General features: G+C 37.5%; 1 protein-coding gene across 5 annotated transcripts in view; it reads right to left on the reverse strand.

Moving 5' to 3' along the window:
* Positions 1-21,239, reverse strand: part of FHIT (fragile histidine triad diadenosine triphosphatase) — a 1,485,305-nt gene that overhangs the window by 1,106,762 nt on the left and 357,304 nt on the right. For 4 of the 5 annotated variants that reach the window (XM_045989789.1, XM_045989788.1, XM_045989791.1 and 1 more), the window contains one exon: positions 5,457-5,494. The exons of the other annotated variant lie outside the window; for it this stretch is intronic. The gene's annotated coding sequence lies outside the window, so the exon portion shown is untranslated. The remainder of the gene's footprint in view (positions 1-5,456; positions 5,495-21,239) is intronic. 5 annotated transcript variants of the gene reach the window in all.

The following is a 21,239-nucleotide window of genomic DNA, read 5'->3' on the forward strand; positions in this document are numbered from 1 at the left end:
TCATACTGGGTAAATCATGGGGGGAAGTTGGAGTTTTTTGAGAAAAATCTATTTTTTCTAAGTTGTCAAATTTATGTGTGTAGAGTTGATCACAGCATTCATTTTTTTTATTATCCTTTTGATATCTGCAGGACCTATCGTGATACCCTGTTTCACTCCTGATAGTTTGTGTCTTCCGTTCTTTTGTCTCTGCCAGTCTTCCTAGATGTTTGTCAATTTTATTAACTTCTTTGAAAAACCAGCTACTCCTGCTTTCTTTTAATTAATACATGCATGATAATGTTTCTTACTTCCTTTTATTTCTAATCTGCCTCTTTTGTTATATTTGAAGTGAGTCTCTTATAGACAGTATATAGTTGGGTCATGTTTTTTAAACAACTCTGCCAATCTCTGTTATAAGTGGCATATTTAGACTATTTAATGTAATTGTTGATATTTTAGGACTTAGCCTAGCATTTAATTTTTGGTTGCTTTTTGTTCTCTCTGGTTTGTGTTTTTCTGTTTTTGTTTTCCTGCCTTCTTGTAGGTTATCTGAACATTTTTTGGAATTCTTTTTTAATGTATCTAAAGTGTTTTGGGGTACATCTCCTTGTATAATTTTATAGTGGTTGTTCTAGGTATTATATATTCATAACTTGTGAACGCAAAATGACTGGTGTCATTTTACCAGTCTGAATAAAGTATAGAAAGCTTACCTCCCTTTTTGTCCCTTTACTGTCTCCATTTATAATTAGTTTAAATATTGCAATCATTTGCAGCCAAATTGAGAGTACTATAATTTTTACTTCAATCTTTAAATATAATTTAGAAATTTCAAGAGGAAAAAATAAGCCTAATGTATTTACCAGTATTTTGCTTACTGTGTTCTTTCTTCCTTCCTCTGTTCCAGGATTCCTCTTGTTTGTTCATTTTTTGTTTTTAATCATTTCCTTTCTGTTAGTTATTCTTTTAGAGTAGCTCTACTAGTCACAAATTCTCTTGGTTTTCCTTAATCTGAGAATATCTTGACTTCCTTTCATTCCTGAAGAATGTTTTCACTGGCTATAGGATTCTGAGTTAATTCCAAGTTGACTGTCATTTTCATTCCGTACTTGAAAGCCTTAAGTTCCTGAATCTTAGCAGAAACTCAAAATAAGAGATGTAGGGAGAGCTAAAAATATATATATATATTTTTATATATATGTATATATTTAATATATCTATTTTTAATATCTATTTATATTATATATATGTGTGTGCATATATATATAAACTGGTTCCTATTGAGTTGAAATGTCATTCAGCTATAAGGAACTCTGACTCTGGCAGGAGGAAGAGACATGTAAAAATAATTATGTGTTTAAGAGCAAAAATGCAAGTGTGTAGTGGTCAGAGTGCTGACACAGAGAGAATGAGCTGCACTGTTGGGGAGAATTGGCAGAAGCTTCTTGGAGGAGATGTGTGAACTGGATTCTGAAGGTTCAGTAGTTCAAGGAGTTTCCAAGCAGAGGGAGAAGCATGTGCAAAAGCCTAAGAGAAGTGAACCTGCAACGTTAGGGAAATGATATGAAGTAATGCCAGAGTGAAGTACAGAACGTTCATAGGAATAAGGGGAGAAGAAGAGGGAAACACAGGTAAATGGGGGAGTGCCAGGGGGCCCTCATCCTCTACTAAGGAGTTTCAGTTTTATTCTGGGTACCACAAGGAACTGCCAAATAGATGAAACTGGTGAACATAATATTCAAAATGATGACTGCTACTATTACACACTTTTAAACGTAGATTTTCCATGAATCATTAACACTATCTTTATTCTCATAGATATCAAAATTTAGTTTATGTACCGGTAGTGTTAAGGGTCAGTAAAAAGAGAAGACGCAGCTGAGTCCCTGCCTCCGGCATTCCATTTTAAACACGCTCCATCCTGCCTGTGGAATGGTTTCAGGCTCTCTGTGATCAATGAGTGAAGCAACATGGTCCAAGTCAATGGCTGGATGGCAGTACTTGTAAGTGATGGGACGTGTTTCAGCTTTCCTGCAGCTTTGAATTCCCCAGATTTTGTCAGTTTTGTCAAAATATTAACGGGCATTTTGCATTATTTACTAAACAAAAATTTCCAATCCATAAGCTGAGAAAAAAAGATCAGTTTTATGTACAACATGTCAAATTTACACCCTGAGCTCCAGAATTGCCCATAAGGCCTTCAGAGAGAAACATGGTTCCTCTCCCCGCCTGTCACCATTGATTATCTGGATCCCTAGCCACATATCCTTCCCAACCCACTAGGAGCATCTACAGTCTTTTCTAGAATGTAGATGGAATTCTGTTCTGGCTTCACATGGATGGGTATCATTGGTTAGAACTAGTATCACACTTGTGGTTAAAATTAATTTCAGAATGGGTAGAAACAAATAAAAAGCAGAATAAAAATGTAAAAATCTTTCTGCACAATATAAGTGCTTATTTGAGCACAGGCTTATTTCCTTTTCATTCCAAATCATTTTTAAAAGTTGTATTTAATGCTACTGCATTGTATATTAAAAATGCTTAAAATGGAAAACTTTGTTATTTATATTTTTCCACAGTAAAAAAATTGTCAAAGCTTAAAAAAAAGAAAAGAAGAGAAAAGAAATGAGTGTCCCATCCATGCTGCTTCTCAAAGGCAGACATTGTCAATGCCTTAGAAACAAGGAAGGTCAGACCCACCCGGGTACCTGATCTAATTTAGACGTGGTGCTGACGGGTCTTCAGTTGGGTTAGGAGCTCTATAGCACTCAGCCTCCTTGAAAGGAAAGAAATCTTCAAGCCCGATGGACTTGAAAGAAATGTCACCTTTTTAGAATGGAAAAAGGACATATGAAAGTTTCCCCTTGAAAATGAAGACATAAACTAGAATATTAAGACAGGGAACAAGCAGCCAAAAAAAAAAAAAAAAATCATCAACGTGTTTAGCTGATGTACTTCAGAATGGGAAGAAATTTGCTTGTATTCTTTTGCCACTGAAGATAATTTTCTTTTAATTCTCATTTCTTTTATGGTGTGCATGTTGTTTTGTTTTGTCTCTATGGCTGCTGTTCTTAAGTAAGTTAACTTTATGAGTATAAACTAGAATCTGTATTCGTGCCAGCCCCATACTCCTTGATGAACTTGACAGTTTGAATGGATTAATTTTTCAAAAGTGGAAAATTATTCCCACAAAATTGCTATCTTGTGGAAAATGTCCGTTCCAAAAACACTTCCTAGTCTTGATAAGTACTGAATCCCTTTCTACCTGGAGGCTTGTTACTTAAATTTCAAAGATTGTTATGTCAAGGGAGAACAACAGAAATCAACCTGGGAATCTGCTTTTCTCAGATATGTCGAGTGGCTGTATTTATTTAGAACTAATCCGTTTGCTTCTCTCCATTCTCCACACAGATTTTTATTCCTCTTCAGGTTCTTCTTGGCATCTTTTTCCCACATTGCATTGAGACTTCCCTCATACAGTTATACAACAAACTATATCTGAATTATGTTCAAATCAGCAGGGACTGGCGTCTTCTGTAGAAAACATAAGGGCTATCAGAAGTGATTTCCTGAATTTTTGCCTCATGATGACATTATCATGAGCATCATGAGATGGCAGGCACCACATCATATATGTAATAAACAATATGGTGTCTAACAATTTGTATGAAATGCTAACACTAAGCAAACACAATTACATGAGTTAGTATCATGTTATCAGCACTGCACTTGATAATGAAAAAATAAATGAAAAGCCCATTGCCCTCAGCGCAACATCAGTTACTGATTTTTACTATAGACTCTACTGGTCATTATTTTACCTTCTTCTGTCTTGGGTCATTCTTTTATCTAGAAAACCCCAGACTCATTTCTTCACCCATATGTACTACATGGAACCTTAGATTCTCTTAATGACCCAACAGATTTTTGGGCAGTTAACTATCCTACTGTAAGTTGTCTTGTTTAGAGGAAATGAAAGTTAAGATTGTGGCAATAAAGGACCAGCTGTCAACCCATTAAATAAATTCCTGTTGAAAAGTAACTAAATGCATTGAGTATTAGCATAATTTATTAGAACAATTAGAACACATCCTTGTTGTCTTTTAATTAGATTATTCCTTGTTCTGGTAATTAACACTAGACAAGAAAGAATAATAGTTTCAGGATTCTAAGATCATCTGTAGAGTATGTGGAAAGAGAATGATCAATAATGCTAATCTACCAGAACATTTAAATTTCCAGAAAGAGATCTTTTATCATGAGCAATCCTTTATATAATCAGCATTATTTCTCACTGTCTACGGTCATCTTTCCCAAAGTTTAAAAGTAAAGATGCTAGACAAATCACATTTATTCCACTGTTGGAAACCCAGTCAGGCTGGGCCACCTCTGGCCTCTAGTGGCTCAGACATTGCTTCACTCTCTTGCAAAATGCCAACAAATAACCACAAACGAAGGACTTAAGATTCTGTGCAGAGCAGCACATCCAGGAGTCTGAATATCTAACAGGGAGAAGACAAGATTTTTAAGTTCTGATGCTAGGTGAAGAATCATAAACCTCCTCAATTTAAAAATATACTCAAATAGATGAAAATTTCTTATAAACGAGAATTAATCTGAATATAAAACGGGTGACATTTCCATCTATGAGGATATTATATGTAGAAATTAATGAGGAGGCAGTTTATGACAGGGAATATAGCTGGGCTTTTAGATGTGGCCTGAGGCCTCTACATGTGACTTGTATGACTGTCTCTGGTTTTATGTTTCAGAGACCACAGAGGATTCAAAGGCTCCAAAATTCCTCTCATGCCCTATGCAACTATCACCAAGCATGCCAGGAAATTCTAGAGAGCAGCTCCCAGGACTTCTAGGATTCAGATTCTTTAAAAAAAAAAAAAAAAAAAGAAAGAAAGAAAGAAAGAAAAAGAAAAGAAAAGAAAGAAAACAAAAGGTCAGGAGTTGGCATATGCTATCATCTGCTGTCATCTAGGCTAACCCTACAGTTGAGAGGGATGATGCTGGGATACACAGATTGGACACCAGTGAACCAGGGGTTCTCTGTAGTAATAGGCAACACAAATATCCCACCAGCAGCCTGAATTACAGGAATGTCGGCTCCACTGTTGACCGAGTCTGCCTTAGTCAATGCAAAGTCATAATGAGACCATGTCTAGACAGTATTGATCTCCCACCAGAGAAAAAACTAATTCAGAGTTTGACTTCTCTTCTACCTTAGCCCAAATAACACCCAAATCAGGATCTTTCATTCATATATTGCTAACATTCTCCCTCACCAAAGTCATTTTATCAACCAGGCAGCCAATGACACCCATAAGCTTCTTTTCCAGGTACATGAAATTTTTGATATTCAAAAAGTCTTTCATATTCAAATGGCAAATGAGAAAGTTGATTAAACCTATTAAAGAATCTAGATAAATTAAATGAGTTTTTATGTATCTTTTTCTTACCTTGCTAGGCAGAGGAGAAAAATGAGCGCCCACGCAACCTGAAAGAATGAAAACTCAAATTAACATGGGCACAATATCTAAAAGAGAAGGCATAGGCTTAAGTCATCTGAAAGATTTTCCAGGTGGTTGGTAATTTAAGAGCTGAGGAGCATCCTTATAACCCTCTATCCACTCCCCTAGAAGATATGCTTCTCCACTGATGTACCTCTTTAAATTGTCAGGGGCACTACTAAGAACTTAAGGTTCCCCACTACTTTGACCTCCAAACTAGAAAAGATCTATGGAGCAGAATACTATCTTAGGAGCACCAGAGATTTGCATTCGAGTGCCCTGTAGTCCGGCATTCCAAAGCTAGGCTGCATCAGCTTTGTCCCCAGAAAGTGAGGAAGGAAGGGAATATGGCTTAAAACATGAGTAGGAATGGAGTCAAAAAAGTTCTCCAGGCAATGTGATATCAAGCTAAGATTGGAAAATTGTAGCTGAAAACTCCAGAGAGAATTCTGACTATGGGGCTGAACTGAAGGCATGACTCAGAGGTATTCAGGTGGTGCCACCGGGTAGAAATGCTTATAAGGTGGATCTTTTGCCTCATTGGTGGAAAATGAAACAACCATCTTATTATGTCAAAATAACATCAAAGTACAAATCTATTCAATAGAAGAAGGTTAATAAATCTATTCAATAGAAGAAGGTTAATAAAAACATAATCCAGGGGCACCTGGGTGGCTCAGGGGGTTAAAGCCTCTGCCTTCGACTCGGGTCATGATCCCAGGGTCCTGGGATCGAGCCCCGAGTCGGGGAGGGGGGGTCTCTGCTCAGCAGGGAGCCTGCTTCCTCCTCTCTTTCTGCCTGCCTCTGTCTGTCAAATAAATAAATAAATAATCTTAAAAAAAAAAAAAACACCATAATCCAAAGAGAGACTCCTACCACTATAAATCGTTCCTTATAAATGCCACTGAGAGACAAAATTATCATTTCTGTGTTCCTAACCAAAATAGCTTTGCAAGTCTTAGAAATAGTTTGCCCTCTAAAGAAACCAGAAAAAAGTCCCTTTAGTCTACCAGTTCTTGTCCTGTTGGATATTGAAACTTTTGAGCATTTACTCCCCAAGCTGAAATTCAAAAGGCCAACATAGTAATACCTAGGAAATTGATAAATAAGGATAACTAGAAAACTTATCTATTGATAGCACAGTCTACTTCCCCACATGGTCTATATACAATTTCTTGTAAGCTTAGTAAAAATCCTACATTTATCTGAAATGAAATGAAGGGAAACCAATAATGAATTTCCTTTCCTCTGTGTTAAAGAAAAACACAACCATGCCATGATAAGCAAGAAAGTATTCATCCTTCTCTTCTCACCCAAAGAAGGTAACAATATGAGGGTTCTAGTTTAGAGTACACCACTATGGCATAGTTTCAGGACATAAGGTTAAGTTATAGTCTACATCAATCCAAACACACTGCGGTTAACACAAGTATGTATGTACACCTCTCTAGTTACTGAGAGAGAGATAATGGTAAAATAAATAAAGCTTGTATACACATTTAAAAGATGTACTGCTTATTTCAAAATAAGGCAAGAACAGTTGTGATCTAGGTGATTTTGTTGAAAAAAACTCAACTCTCTTTAGGAATATATGGATCCTAGCAAATATCTTTTAAAAGACTACAAAGATATAACATTTGGTAGAATCTTATTCAACCATTCTGATTTGGCCAAATGTTAAATTAGCCAAATATAATAGGAGAAAAATTTCTCTATTGATTAAGTAATTGATTTAAAATATTCATGAACTTAGCAGAAGCATTAAGTAGTAAGTACCAGAAACAAGAAATAAATCGTATGTATGCACAAAGAGGAATGAAGGTGTTTTGTGCAATCTTGGGGAATAGATTTTTTAAGACACTTCACAAAATCATTGACTCTGCAGCAGGAAAAACCCTACACGTATTAACCCAGAGCATTCTTATTCCTGCCTCCACAGTTGTTAAGAGCACCCAAATAAAACTTACCTCCTAAGCCTTCCCCAGAATATGTTTCAACACACTATTTTTTTTAAAAGGTGGGGGAGGGGGGAAGGCCCTGGGTGGCTCAGTCAGCTAAGTAAGCATCTGCCTTCAGCTCAGGTCATGATCCCAGTCAGGCTCCCTTCCCAGTGGAGAGTCTTCTTCTCCCTCTCCCTCTGCCTGCTCCTCCTCCTGTTCTGATTCTCTCTCCCCTCTCTTTCTCCCTCTCAAATAAATAAATAAATAAATAATCTTTTAAAAATTAAAAAAAAATTTAATGTTTTCTGCTATCTAATGTCATGTGATAATTTTTTTTTTCTTCCGAGAGACTGACCAAATATGCCTCACTGTTATATCAATCAGTTCTTAAAGCCACAAGTGAAGACAGGTGCCATGCTCTCCTGTAAAAATCACACTCCAGTTTTTTCTTTCCAAAAATGATTAATCATACCTGTGACTATCATCCAAACTTAGCTGAAGTTTTCCTGAATCCTACAAAATGAGTACAAGAGCTAGAAAATATCTTCCTAGAATGAATATGAAGGAAAGAAAGTCTTGCCATTTCTCTTAATTTATTTCTGAATTCAGCTTGGTCTTCATTAGTGCTACATAGTTGCTTTATTATTCAATGTCCTCTGTGACCCCCCTGATCATTTTTCCCTGAGGGTGCATATTTGTTCAGTAACTATATTATAATTTGTGATCTGCAGATTTTCCCTAATATTCTACTCTACCTTTGTCCCAAATTAATGAATTCCATCCTTTTTGGCTTCTACTTCTCTTATTTATTAAATTCACTGAACATGGAGTTTATTTTCAAAGGAATTAATAATGCTTTGTTCTCAGCTGGTATTAACAATGAATTTAATAAGCATTGGATTTAATCAATTTTTTAAGTGCACTAATGACAAATTTAGTTAAAATATTAGTGTTTCAAACCTTCCATTCCCCCAGAAAAGAAATGTATTGTGCTTGACCTTTCCCTTCACCCCCTTTCTAAAAGAACTATTAATTTTTGTCATGCATAATTATGTGACAGATAACAAAAACAGAACTGGAAGACTGGGATAAAAACAAGAGGCGAAAAAGCCCCAGTCCACAACCTTAATATAAAGAGTATAGCAAGGAAAGTGAATGGGTGAAAGAAAATACTTGACTCCTGAGCAGGGCAAAGTGAAAGATCACTAGAAAGAGAAAAAGAATGGAAGGGGATTTTAAGAACAGTTGACATGTATAGGGAACTCAGTGACTCCATCAGACGTAATTACATTAGTATTTAGGAGTCCCAGAAGAGGAAGAGAGAGAACATTTACTTGAGGAAATAATAACTGAAAAGCTCCTTAATCTGGACATCCAGATCAAGGAGACACAGGGAACTCCCACCAAAATCAACAAAAGCAAGCCAACGCCAAGACAGATCATAATTTAATTAGCAAAATATGGCAATAAAGCAAAAAAGCTAAAAGCTGCAAGACAAAAGAAGTCCCTAAATTATAAGAGAAGACACATAAGGCTAGCTGCAGATCTCTCAATAGAAACTTGGCAAGCCAGAAGAAAGTGGCATGATATAGTCAACATGCTAAATGGGAAAAATCTGCAGCCAAGAATACTCTATCCAGCAAGGCTGCCATTCAGAATAGAAGGAGAGAGAGTTTCCCAGACAAACAAAAGCTAAAGGGGTTTGTGACCACTAAACCAGTCCTGCAAGACATATTAAAGGAGACTCTTTGAGTAGAAAGGAAAGATCAAATATGACAAAGAAAGGAACAGAGATGATCACCAGAAGCAACAACAAAACAAGTAATAAAATGGCATTAAATACACATCTATCAATAATTACTCTGAATGCAAATGGACTAAATGCCCCCAATCAAAAGACACAGGGTATGAGAATGGATAAAAAAATAAGATCCATCTATATGCTGCCTACAAGAGACTCATTTTAGACCCAAAGACACCTGCAGATTGAAAGTGGGGGATGGAGAAACATTTATAATGCAATGGATGACAAAAAAGAAAGCCAGAGAAGCCATACTTATACCTGAAAAACTAGATTTTAAACCAAAGACTGTAACAAGAGGTGATTCTCTCTGGTGAAGAGAGGTGAAGGTGAAGAAGGGTACAATGTCATAATAATGGGGATTGCCCAACAATGAGATCTAACAATTGTATATATTCATGCCCCCAACATGGGTGCACCCAAATATATAAAACGGTAACAAACATAAAGGAACTAAGTGATAATAATATAGTAATCCTAGGGGACTTTATCATCCCACTTACATCACTGGACAGATTATCTCAGCAGAAAATCAACAAGGAAACAATGGCTTTTAATAACACACTGGACCAGATGGACTTAACAGATATATGCAGAACGTTCTATCCTAAAGCAGCAGACTACACATTCTTTTCAAGTGCACATGGGACATTCTCCAGAATAGATCACAAATCCTCAACAAGTACAAAAAGATCATATCATGCATATTTTCTGACCACAACACTATGAAACTTGAAGTCACCTACAAGAAAAAAATTTGGAAAGACCACAAATACATGGAAATTAAACAACATGCTACTAAACAATGAATGGGTCAACCAGGAAATCAAAGGAGAAATTTAAAAAAAAATACATGGAAACAATTGCAAATGAAAAAATAATGGTCCCAAATCTTTGGGTACAACAAACAGGACAGAGAAGTTTTTAGCAATATAGCCCCACCTCAAGACACAAGAAAAATCTCAAATAAACAACATAACCTTACACCTAAAGGAGCTAGAAAAAGAACAAAAAACGAAGCCTAAAACCAGCAGAAGAAAGGAAATAATAAAGATTAGAGTAGAAATAAATGAAAGAGAAACTAAAAAACAATAGATCAATGAAAGCAGGAACTGATTATATGGAAGAAAAAAAAAAAGAATAGTTGCCATGTGTAATGAATAAAAGAATGCTCAAAGTTTTTGAAAAGACCTAAGTAAAATTATAAATTACTTTTCAAAAAATAAATAAATAAATAAAGATGTTTTAAAAAAGAGCCTATGCTAAGAATACATTATTCTGTTTAATGTTACTTTTTTGTTTCTGATAATCAATATAAAGTTTGTTTTGTTTTAATGTAAAAAAAGTTACTTTTCAATAAGTTCATTTGCTCTCTTATTGTAAGACTAAACCAGATATGGCCCCAGCACTTATGTAGATTATACAAATACCTTCCAGTGCTGATGTTTATTCATTTACATTTCAACTTTGGTTTCCTTTTAATGTCATAAACACAGACCAGAAACAAACTGGATCATCCCAGACATTTTCAAGAGCTCTCAGTCAGCTTTAAATGAATTTCCATTTCTATTACAATTTCCATTAGTTAATTCATAGGTCAAAGTCTGGGACAACTTTTCAAACTACTTGAGTAATTAATAAATTTATATGACAACACACTGAAAATAAAAGTGTCTGTTAGTATCAAATACAAAAAAAGACACAGTGGGAGGCAACAGTTGCTACTCAGTAATACAGTTTTGAACTACTGGCAATGCATCTAAAACAAACATGTCAGAAGAAAATTAAGGAACAACTTTGTAACTTAAATGATAATCATCTTTCATAAGGTGTTTATGCAAACGAGAAGCACTTAGTGGCTTTAGTGCTTTGCTATACAGATCACCCAGCAGAATATGGACATAACCTCCACTGGAATATGGGGGCTCTTCCTGCTTCATTTTCTTTTTTTTAAGATTTTATTTATTTATTTGACAGATGGAGATCACAAGTAGGCAGAGAAGCAGGCAGAGAGAGAGGAGGAAGCAGGCTCCCTGCTGAGCAGAGAACCCAATACGGGGCTCAATCCAGGACCATGACCTGAGCCGAAGGCAGAGGCTTTAACCCACTGAGCCACCCAGGAGCCCCCATGCTTCATTTTTTAGTTGAATTATATTATTAAAAATCAATATAGTGCATCAACCAAAAGCTTCTGCACAGCAAAGGAAGCAGTCAACAAAACAAAGAGGCAACCCATGGAATGGGAGAACATATTCACAAATGACAATAGGACAAAAGGCTGATATCCAGGATCTATAAAGAACTCCTTAAACTCAACACACACAAAACATAATCGTGTCAAAAAATGGGCAGAAGACATGAACAGGCACTACTCCAATGAAGATATACAAATGGCTAACAGACACATGAAAAAATGTTCATCATCACTAGCCATCAGGGAGATTCAAATCAAAACCACATTGAGATACCACCTTACATCAGTTAGAATGGCCAAGATTAACAAGACAGGAAACAACATGTGTTGGAGAGGATGTGGAGAAAGGGGAACCCTCTTACACTGCTGGTGGGAATGCAAGTTGGTATAGCCACTTTGGAAAACAATGTGGAGATTCCTTAAGAAATTAAAAGTAGAGCTTCTCTATGACCCTGCAATTGCACTACTGGGTATTTACCCCAAAGATACAGATGTAGTGAAAAGAAGGGCCATCTGTATCCCAATGTTCATAGCAGCAATGGCCACAGTCACCAAACTGTGGAAAGAACCAAGATGCCCTTCAATGGATGAATGGATAAGGAAGATGTGGTCCATATACACAATGGAGTATTATGCCTCCATCAGAAAGGATGAATACCCAACTTTTGTAGCAACATGGACGGGACTGGAAGAGATTATGTTGAGTGAAATAAGTCAAGCAGAGAGAGTCAAGTATCATATGGTTTCACTTATTTGTGGAGCACAAGAAATAACACAGAGGACATGGGGAGATGGAGAGGAGAAGGGAGTTGGGGGAAATTGGAGGGGGAGACAAACCATGAGAGACTATGGACTCTGAAAAACAATCCGAGGGTTTTGGAGGGGCGGGGAGTGGGAGGTTCGGTGAGCCTGGTAGTGGGTATTATGGAGGGCACATATTGCATGGAGCACTGGGTGTGAATTCTGTGAATACCAGAATGAATTCTGATACACTGAAAAGAAATTTTAAAAAATAAATAAAAATTTAAAAAATCAATACAGCATAACATAGTAATTATTATTCTTTAAAAATTTTTTAAAAATTTTTATTTATTTATTTGTTTATTTTTGAGAAAGAGATTATGTGTGAATGGGGGGAAGGAGCAGAGCAGGAGGCAGAGGAAAAGGGAGAGAGAGAATCCCAAGCAGACTCCACGTTCAGCATGAAGCCATTGCAGGGCTTGATACCACGACCCTGAGGTCATGATCTGAGCCGAAACCAAGAGCCAGACACTCAACCAACTGAGCCACTCAGGTACCCCATAGTAATTATTATTCTCAAACAAGTACATAAAATAAAAGAACAACTTAAACTAAATTAAAAGTTTGTCATCCTTCAGACCAATACGTTATATATTTGTAAATTAAACCTGTCACCAATCTAAGCCTTGTTTCACCAGACCCATAAACACACTGCTCTTTGAAGTCTTGTGGAGGGTATCATGGCAACTGCTTCTGTTCTTTTCAAGCCGGCATTTCCGGCTGGGCTGGGATGACAGGATGAACAGACATCATTTGCATACTTAAAGCCTAGAGGAGAGGTGAACTCACCCAGGCGCTGCGTTCTGAGTGGGCATAATCCATTACCCACCGGAAGCACACCTTTATGCTTGGGTCACATCTCAGCAGACTGACTCCCTAACTGGGCCTGCTCTTTCCAAAGCCATAACATGGTACATCAGGCTCAAACCATAAGATGATCAAACTAGGAGGGCCTGTTTCTTCTTCAAAAATGCATTCCTATCAACTCTACCAGGAAAGCACATGAACTCATGAAATTCATTTTTTCTTACCTTACATAACATATCCATCCATAGGTCCCTTTCACCAGCACTTACTAGCAATGGGATGACACAAAAATCTGGGAACTAATTCTTTTTCCTTCCTTGTCCTTTTCCCCCCTTCCCTCTCTTCTTCCTTCAAATTTCTGCCTTGAGTAAAACCACAAGAAGGAAAGTCAAATGGATTTTCCTATCAGTGGACATTTTTGTGATATACTCAATTTTGGTCCTCATATGAACTCCCTCCAGGCGCTCCTTTATGGGAATAAGGTATACCAAATGAAATAGAGAACTTGAGGCACAATTTTACCCTTGACATCTGAAGAGAGAATATTTTTCTCCTGGATTTATGGTGTAATGCAACTCAGCCACGTTCTTTTCCTCTTTTCCCTAGTTTGCCCTTCCTACTTACTGCTGCACACCATCATCACCATCATCATAAATTTATAGAGTGCCTATGGCTGCAGCCTCTGGGTAGCTCCTAAATGATCTAATCCAGATATCATTGTCTTCGGCTCCCCTTTGGCACGAGTCTATTTACAATTCCGCTTCCTGATTGAAATCTGCTTCCGATTATTTTTCATAAGATATTTTTGCTTTCTTTTCTTTCCCTTAAGTTGAATCTCTTTTATGTCTCCCCCTCATTTTCATACTCTCCTGGGCCCTAGGCAGTTACTCTACATTTACAGGGGTTTACATCTTCAAATTTAGCAATTCTTGAGAACTTTACTATCCAACTGCCTTTTCAAAGGGAATTTTTAGCAAGGTTAACTAAGAGGAAATCTGGAATTCCAGGGCTCTAGTACCAGACCTCTGCTCTAACATCACGTGGCAAGGTGATGACCAGCGTATGGTGCCTTCTCTCTACCCAGGCCAGACTCTCCAAAGACAGCTACTCTTCAACCTCCTAGGATTCTAACAGGGTGTCCTTAGGAGATCAGACATGCAGGCTTTGGATTTAGACGGATAGGGGTTCAAATCCAGCCTCCACTTAATTTGGATCCAACTTTGAGAGTTATTGCACCTTTCTAAGTTTCAATTGACTTGACTGAAAAATGAGAATGAAAATAGTCATCAAATTAAATTATCGTGAGGCTGAAATGAGGTAATCTTTGTAAATACACACAAAGTCTGGCACGTGCTGAGCAGTCCAACACAGTAGCCATCATTTTTATTCTTACCAGTTAAAATGTTGCACAGAATGCATTTGTCTTCAAAGAAGTTCACAAAGCTGACCTTAGAGCTGGCATTAATACATTATTTAGTAGACCCCCCAGTCCCAAATATCACTTGGTTCAGTGTTTTCAGACTTGGGAAGTCAATAAATATTTTTTAAATTGAAATTGAGGACACACAGATGGTCAGTATTTGGAACCAAAGGAATAGATAACCAGTCATAAATTTGGACATATCATTAAGAGTACTTCTCAGAAAGTACATCTCTTTTCAAATATATTTACTACAGTTACCCATGGATACCGAATATTTTTATCATCAGTCGCAAAACTGTCTCCTGAAGGGGAAAACCATGTAATTATAACTAGAGATGACTGCACACAACCTTTTATGTAAGGGAAGAACAATAAGTAGACCTTGGGCAAGAGGCTGGGAAGCAGAGGGACAGAAGAGGAGAAGGAAAGGAGAAAGAGAAAAAGAGAAAAGGTTTGATGGGGAATAATATTTGGCTTTTGGTTCTTCTCTGTACCAGCACAGATGGGAAGACCTTACCATTTATGACTGCTGTCAATTCCCTCTATGGAAACTAAACAATGGGACACCTCCCACCTCTCAACTCAAAGAGAGTACAATTGGAATTCCTACTGGACTTCTACCTAAATTATATATATATATATATATATATATATATATATATATACACACACACATATATATAATAGATTATATATAATACATTATATATAACATATATAAATAAATATATAAATTATTATGATGATTTTTAAAAATCAGCTAAATATCTAAACTCAATGATGAAATTAATTGGGCCAATCCACTAGAGTAAGTGAGGCTTTTTTTTACTCTGGGAGATGAATAAAATCTTCTAGGGAGAGAAATAAAAAAATTCATTCATTGATCCTGATCTGTAAAAAGAGCAGTATGATCTGCTTTTGTACCAAATAGACTGTCTTTTAAATGCTATTTCTGCCACTTGCTTGTTGGGCAAGTTAACTGATCCTTTATGTGTTTGACTTCCTCATACCTAACCTAGAAAGGAAAATACCTGTGGGGAGGAGGATACCAGCCCTGCCACTCTCTCTCTCTCTTCTTGTGCTCCCACATCCCTCAAAGGAGCAATTCCTAATCAGATGCACCATACTCAAGCACACTGGTTCTCACTAAAGGGCAGGGTCACTATACAACAAAGCCTCCTTTCCTCATCCCCACTTCCTCCCCTCTAAATTGGGAAAAGTGCTTCCTCAGGGAAGGCTAAGCATTTTCTTCTCTCTCTCCTGCCTTCTCTCCATCTTTAGGCAATAGCATCTGTGAGCCAAAGTGATGTCCAGAGCTCCAGCTCCTGTCCCCATACTTTCATTCTGTCCTGCTTCTTCAGAGTGACCTCACTCAGAATTCTTCAGCATGCTGTTTTTTGGAAGGAGCTTTTTTTTTTTTTTTAAAGATTTTATTTTATTTATTTGACAGATAGAGATCACAAGTAGGGAGAGAGGCAGGCAGAGAGAGAGAGGAGGAAGCAGTCTCCCTGACAAGCAGAGAGCCCGATGCGGGGCTCGATCCCAGGACCCTGGGATCATGACCTGAGTGAAAGGCAGAGGCTTTAACCCACTGAGCCACCCAGGCGCCCCGGAAGGAGCTTTTTAAGAAGTGGGAGGAAATCTGCTTTGACCCATTCCAGATCAGCCTACCTTTATCAGTGTTCTATACTTGAAGGTCTTGGGTACTGGCCCAACTTGGTTACCATTTCCATGTTAGGGACTCTGTATTTGTTCTTCCCTATCTCTGGAAGGTTCTGCAACTTGAAATCATGGAACTTTAAATTATGCAGGTCTCAGTTCTAATGCTATCTCTTCAGAGAGACCTTTTCTGATCATCCAATCTTAAATAGCATCCTCACAACCACCAAGTCACTCTATTACATTAATCTATTATTTTGTTAATGGGTCTCATCCCATTCCATCACTTTCTTCATTTATTGGCTTGTTGACCATCCCTATCTCCTTTCTAAACATTTTCATTAAAAGGGAGGTCCAGGAGAATACGGTTCTTGTCTGTCTTGTTCTGATTTATCCAGAGTTGGGTGCCTGTCACGAAGTAGGTGCTCAGTAAATCGTAGTTATCATTACCCTTTACTCTCACACCTGGTCCTGCTACTTCCTACGCCCATCTAAGTCTAATAAAGTCTTTAAAAAGCTCTTCTCCTGCACTGGTATACTTCAGGCTTTCTCAATCAGAAATAAGGTGTCTCTCTTACTTATAAGTTTCTTTTCACTAGTAAGAATTTATATAACCTACTCTTTATTTGAACAGTATACTGTTGCATTTACTTTATTTGTCTATTTTTTTTAAATAAACTCCAATTTAAGGGACATGGCTTAGTAAGTATTCCTATATACCAAGGATAAAGTGGCTGATGCCTTCCTTACTCACAAGGATAGTCCTAAAGAAGCACTTTTCCATGTACCCTCCAGCCCCATACACATATGTACATAATAGAAAGCCCACATTCATACTCCAGATAATTTCCAGCAGGGAGGGAAGAGATATACGCATTAAAAGGAGCTAAACTAAAATCATAATGCTCTTGAAAACATTGTCAGTTAACATTTTCTCTTAAGAAAGTCTCAATCATGGGGTGCCTGTGTGGCTCAATGGGTTAAAGCTTCTGCCTTTGGCTCAGGTCATGATCCCACGGTCCTGGGATCGAGCCCCGAATTGGGCTGTCTGCTTGGCGAGAAGCCTGCTTCCTCCCCTCTCTCTGCCTGCCTCTCTGCCTACTTGTGATCTCTGTCTGTCAAATAAATAAATAAAATCTTTAAAAAAAAAAAGACAGTCTCAAATTAAAAAAAAAGTCTCAATCATAACAACACCAAAAAATAACCCAATGACATATTAAATTGGGGAATTTTTTTAAGTTGGAGGTTAGAGAGTCTCTTGGAAATATCTTCAGTTCTCCACAAAATAAAATAAGGCAGAGCCCCTCCAGAGGACCAACCAAGGCTTTCCCCTAGCACAAAAAAAGATAGCTGTTTCTTTTGCTGAAGATGAGATGAAGTAGTTGGCATGAATTTATTGGGTATATATGTGTGTGTGTACATGTACATATATATATGCCATACATATTTTTAATGTGTAACAGAATATGTCAATATCAATGAGTTTATTGGCTATGTATGTGTACATATAATATATATATACACATACATATATACCATACATATATATGTGTGTATATATATATGTGTGTGTGTGTGTATATATATATACATATATATATGTATATATATATATATATATATATATACACACTATACACCATACATTTTTTTTTAATGTGTAACAGAATATGTCAATATCAGAGTCACACTTAAAACAAAGATGCTTATACTAGGAGATTCAGGAGAATAATACTGACTCCAACTTGCCATCTCACATTTACTAAGAAGCATATATTTATTGAGAGGAATCTCTAGCAACATGGACTATATTCTTTGAATTGGTACTTCTTAGTCTTGTTGTATTTTGCCAATTCTGTATAGCTAAAATGGAAGAAGTTCAATGTACACAAGATATAATTCCATTCTACTCAAGACCACTCATCTTTACAGCATAATGTCTTTGTATTAAAAATCAAAAGATGGTAGCCCTATAGAACTTTGTCAACCTGAACCCATTTTCCCACTTCATGGCCAAAGAATGTAGACAGATATCATATTCAGAGGAGGTGCCAAAAAAACTCCATATATGTTTAATTTAAGAACCAAATGAGCAGACCTGTACCTTTCTATGATATAGTTAATCTTATAATGTTTATACCTCTATTTCTTAAAAGAAGGCTTGATAAAAATCCTTTAAAAAAAGAATAAAAGCAAAATTTCTATTAGTGTTGTGAGGGTTAATTTTATATATCAATCTGACTGGATCAATGCATGCCCAGATATTTGATCAAACATTATTCTGGGTTTGTTTGTAAGGGTATTTTGTGTGAGTTTAACATTTAAATTGATTGATAGGTTGAGGTCCAGAGAAGATGGTGGAATGGAGGATCCAGGCTGACCTCATCCTACAGACACACCTAGATAATACACACATCAGTGTAAATAATCCAGTAAATGACCTGAAGACTAGCAGAAGAAAACTCTCTACAATGAAATGTAAAGGAAAGGCCACATCTAAGAGGGTAGAAAGGGTAGAGATGTGGTCAGGAGCCAAATGGACCCATGGGACTGTCCATGAGAGGGAGGGATGGTGTAGACATGAAGTAGGGAGAGGAGCAGACCCCCACACCAGGCACCCTGAGCATGCAGGACCCAGAGTAGGAAGACAAATCCCCATAATATTTGGCTTTGAAAACTAGAAGGGCCTAACTTCATGAGTACTTATAATCAGTGGGGCTTAATACCTGGAATGTTAAAAATCAGTGGGCATGGTTTTGGAAGGGCTGAAGGCAATATGAAATAGTCTCTAGCCTTAAGAGACAGCAAAACAAACAGCCATGCTGAGATACTACATAAAAGTGCAATTTGAAACCACCTAGTATATATGGGAAAGAGACTTATTTACTAATCACAGAGTCCATGATAGAGAAGTAGGGATCTTTAGGAGACTTCTCCAAGAACAAAAGAGCTGGTAGGCACACTTACCTCCCACTTTCCCCAGTCTAGTTACATGGCAACTGACAGAACCAGTGCACAATGAACTTTCCACCTGGCTTGCTAAAAACACACGCCACCTCACATTCTCCTGTAGACCCACCCATCCATTGCAGTCTGGGAAAGACTTCTTCCAGGCAGCTGCAGCTTTCCTCCCACAGCAGACCTGCACGGACCTTACTGGCTCCCCACACCCTGCCCCTGTGTTCTCCTGTGGACCTGCTCCCTCCAATATACTCTTGCTCAGAGCCCATCCAGAGCCACGTCACAAGCCTGGCATTTTATACGCAGCCCTGACAGTGACCAGCATCACTCCAAAGTGACTCTTGCCCTGGGGACAAGGGAAGATATCACACACACCAATCCCACTGTGGTTCTATTGGAGGACTAGAGGCAGACATCAGGTCTGACTACAGGCCCTGTCTACCAATAAAAGCTTCTCAGGGAACACACAAGAAAAACCAACCTCCAGTTCAGTAATATCCCATCTCTTGCAAACACCTGGTCTGACTCAACTCAAGCCTAAGTTGGCCCCAGACTGACCCACTAACAACAGTGACCAAACCCTGCCCAAAACAGACAAAGAACCATTGCAGACAACTGTACTAAAGGAAAAAGTGGCTCACACCCAACAGCAGGGTGCATGCAAAACACGGAGGAGACACCCCTAAAATGCCAGGTTCTGGTGAAGAGAGGATGTTATACTACAGGGCACAACAGGACCTCTTCTTCATAAGGCCACCACTTTCAAGAGCAAGAGACCTAGCTGAATTTCTTAGCACACAGAAAAAGACACAGTTAGACAACATGAGGAGACAGGAATATGTCTTAAATCAAAATATAGGACAAAATCACAGCAAGAGACCTACATGAAATGGAGATAAGTAATATGGCTGAGGGAGAATTTACACTAATGGTCATGAAGATACTCACTGGACTTGAGACAAGAGTGGAGGACCTCAGTGAGATCCTTAATGAATAGACAGAGAGCATAAAAAAGAACCAAACAGAGATGAAGAACTCAATAAATGAAATGAAAAATACACAAATTGGAATAAACAGTAGAATAGAGGAAACAAACAAACAAAACAGATCAGCGACCTGAAGGACAGAGTAATCAAAAGCAATCAAGCTGAACAGGAAAGAGAAAAAAAAAATAATAAAACAGCGACCTGGAGGACAGAGTAATCGAAAGCAATCAAGCTGAACAGGAAAGAGAAAAAAATAATAATAAAACATGGAAATAGACCAAGGGAATTCAGTGATACCATCAAGTGTAATAACATTTGCATAATAGGACTCCCAGAAGGAAAAGAGAAAGAAAAGGGCACAAAAATGTATTTGGAAAAAAATAATAGCTGATGTGGCACCTGGGTGGCTCAGTCAGTTAAACATCTGCCTTCAACTCAGGTCATGATTCCCAGGGCCCTGGGATTGAGTACTGTGTTGGGCTCCTTGCTCAGTGGGGAGGCTGCTTCTATGCCACTCCCCTTGCTTGTGTTCTTGTTCTCTCTCTCTCTCACAAATAAATAAAATCTTTAACCAAAAAAAAAAAAAAAAGGAGTAAGAGAAAAGAAAACAGTTATATACAAGCAAAACCCCATAAGATATCTGCTGTTTTTTTTTTTTTTTCAGCAGAAACTTTACAAGCCAGAATACATTGGCATGATATACCCCAGGCACTGAGAGGAAAAAACCTGCAACCAAGAATACTGCATCCAACATGGCTATCATAAGGAACAGAAGGACAGATAAAGAGTTCTCCAGAACTCCAGAACAGGCCTACAAGAAATGTTAAAGGAGGCTCACTGAGTAGAAAGGAAAGACCATAAGCAGGAGTAAGAAATAAAGCAGTAAAATTAGGTATATGTATAAAAATCAGTCAAGGGATTTACAAAACAAAAGGATGTAAAATATGATACCATATACTTAAAATGTGGGGAGGAGGGAGGAGTAAAAACTTAGTGCTTTTACAATGGGTTCAAACATAAGTGACCATCAATTTAATATAGACTGCTATATGCATAAGATTTTATAAATAAACCTAATGGTAACCACAAATCAAAGAACAGTAATAGATATATAAATAACAAAGAGAAAGAAATCCAAGAATATCAATAAAGAAAGCCAG

The sequence above is a fragment of the Meles meles genome, chromosome 20 (assembly GCF_922984935.1).
Source record: "Meles meles chromosome 20, mMelMel3.1 paternal haplotype, whole genome shotgun sequence".
NCBI lineage: Eukaryota > Metazoa > Chordata > Mammalia > Carnivora > Mustelidae > Meles > Meles meles.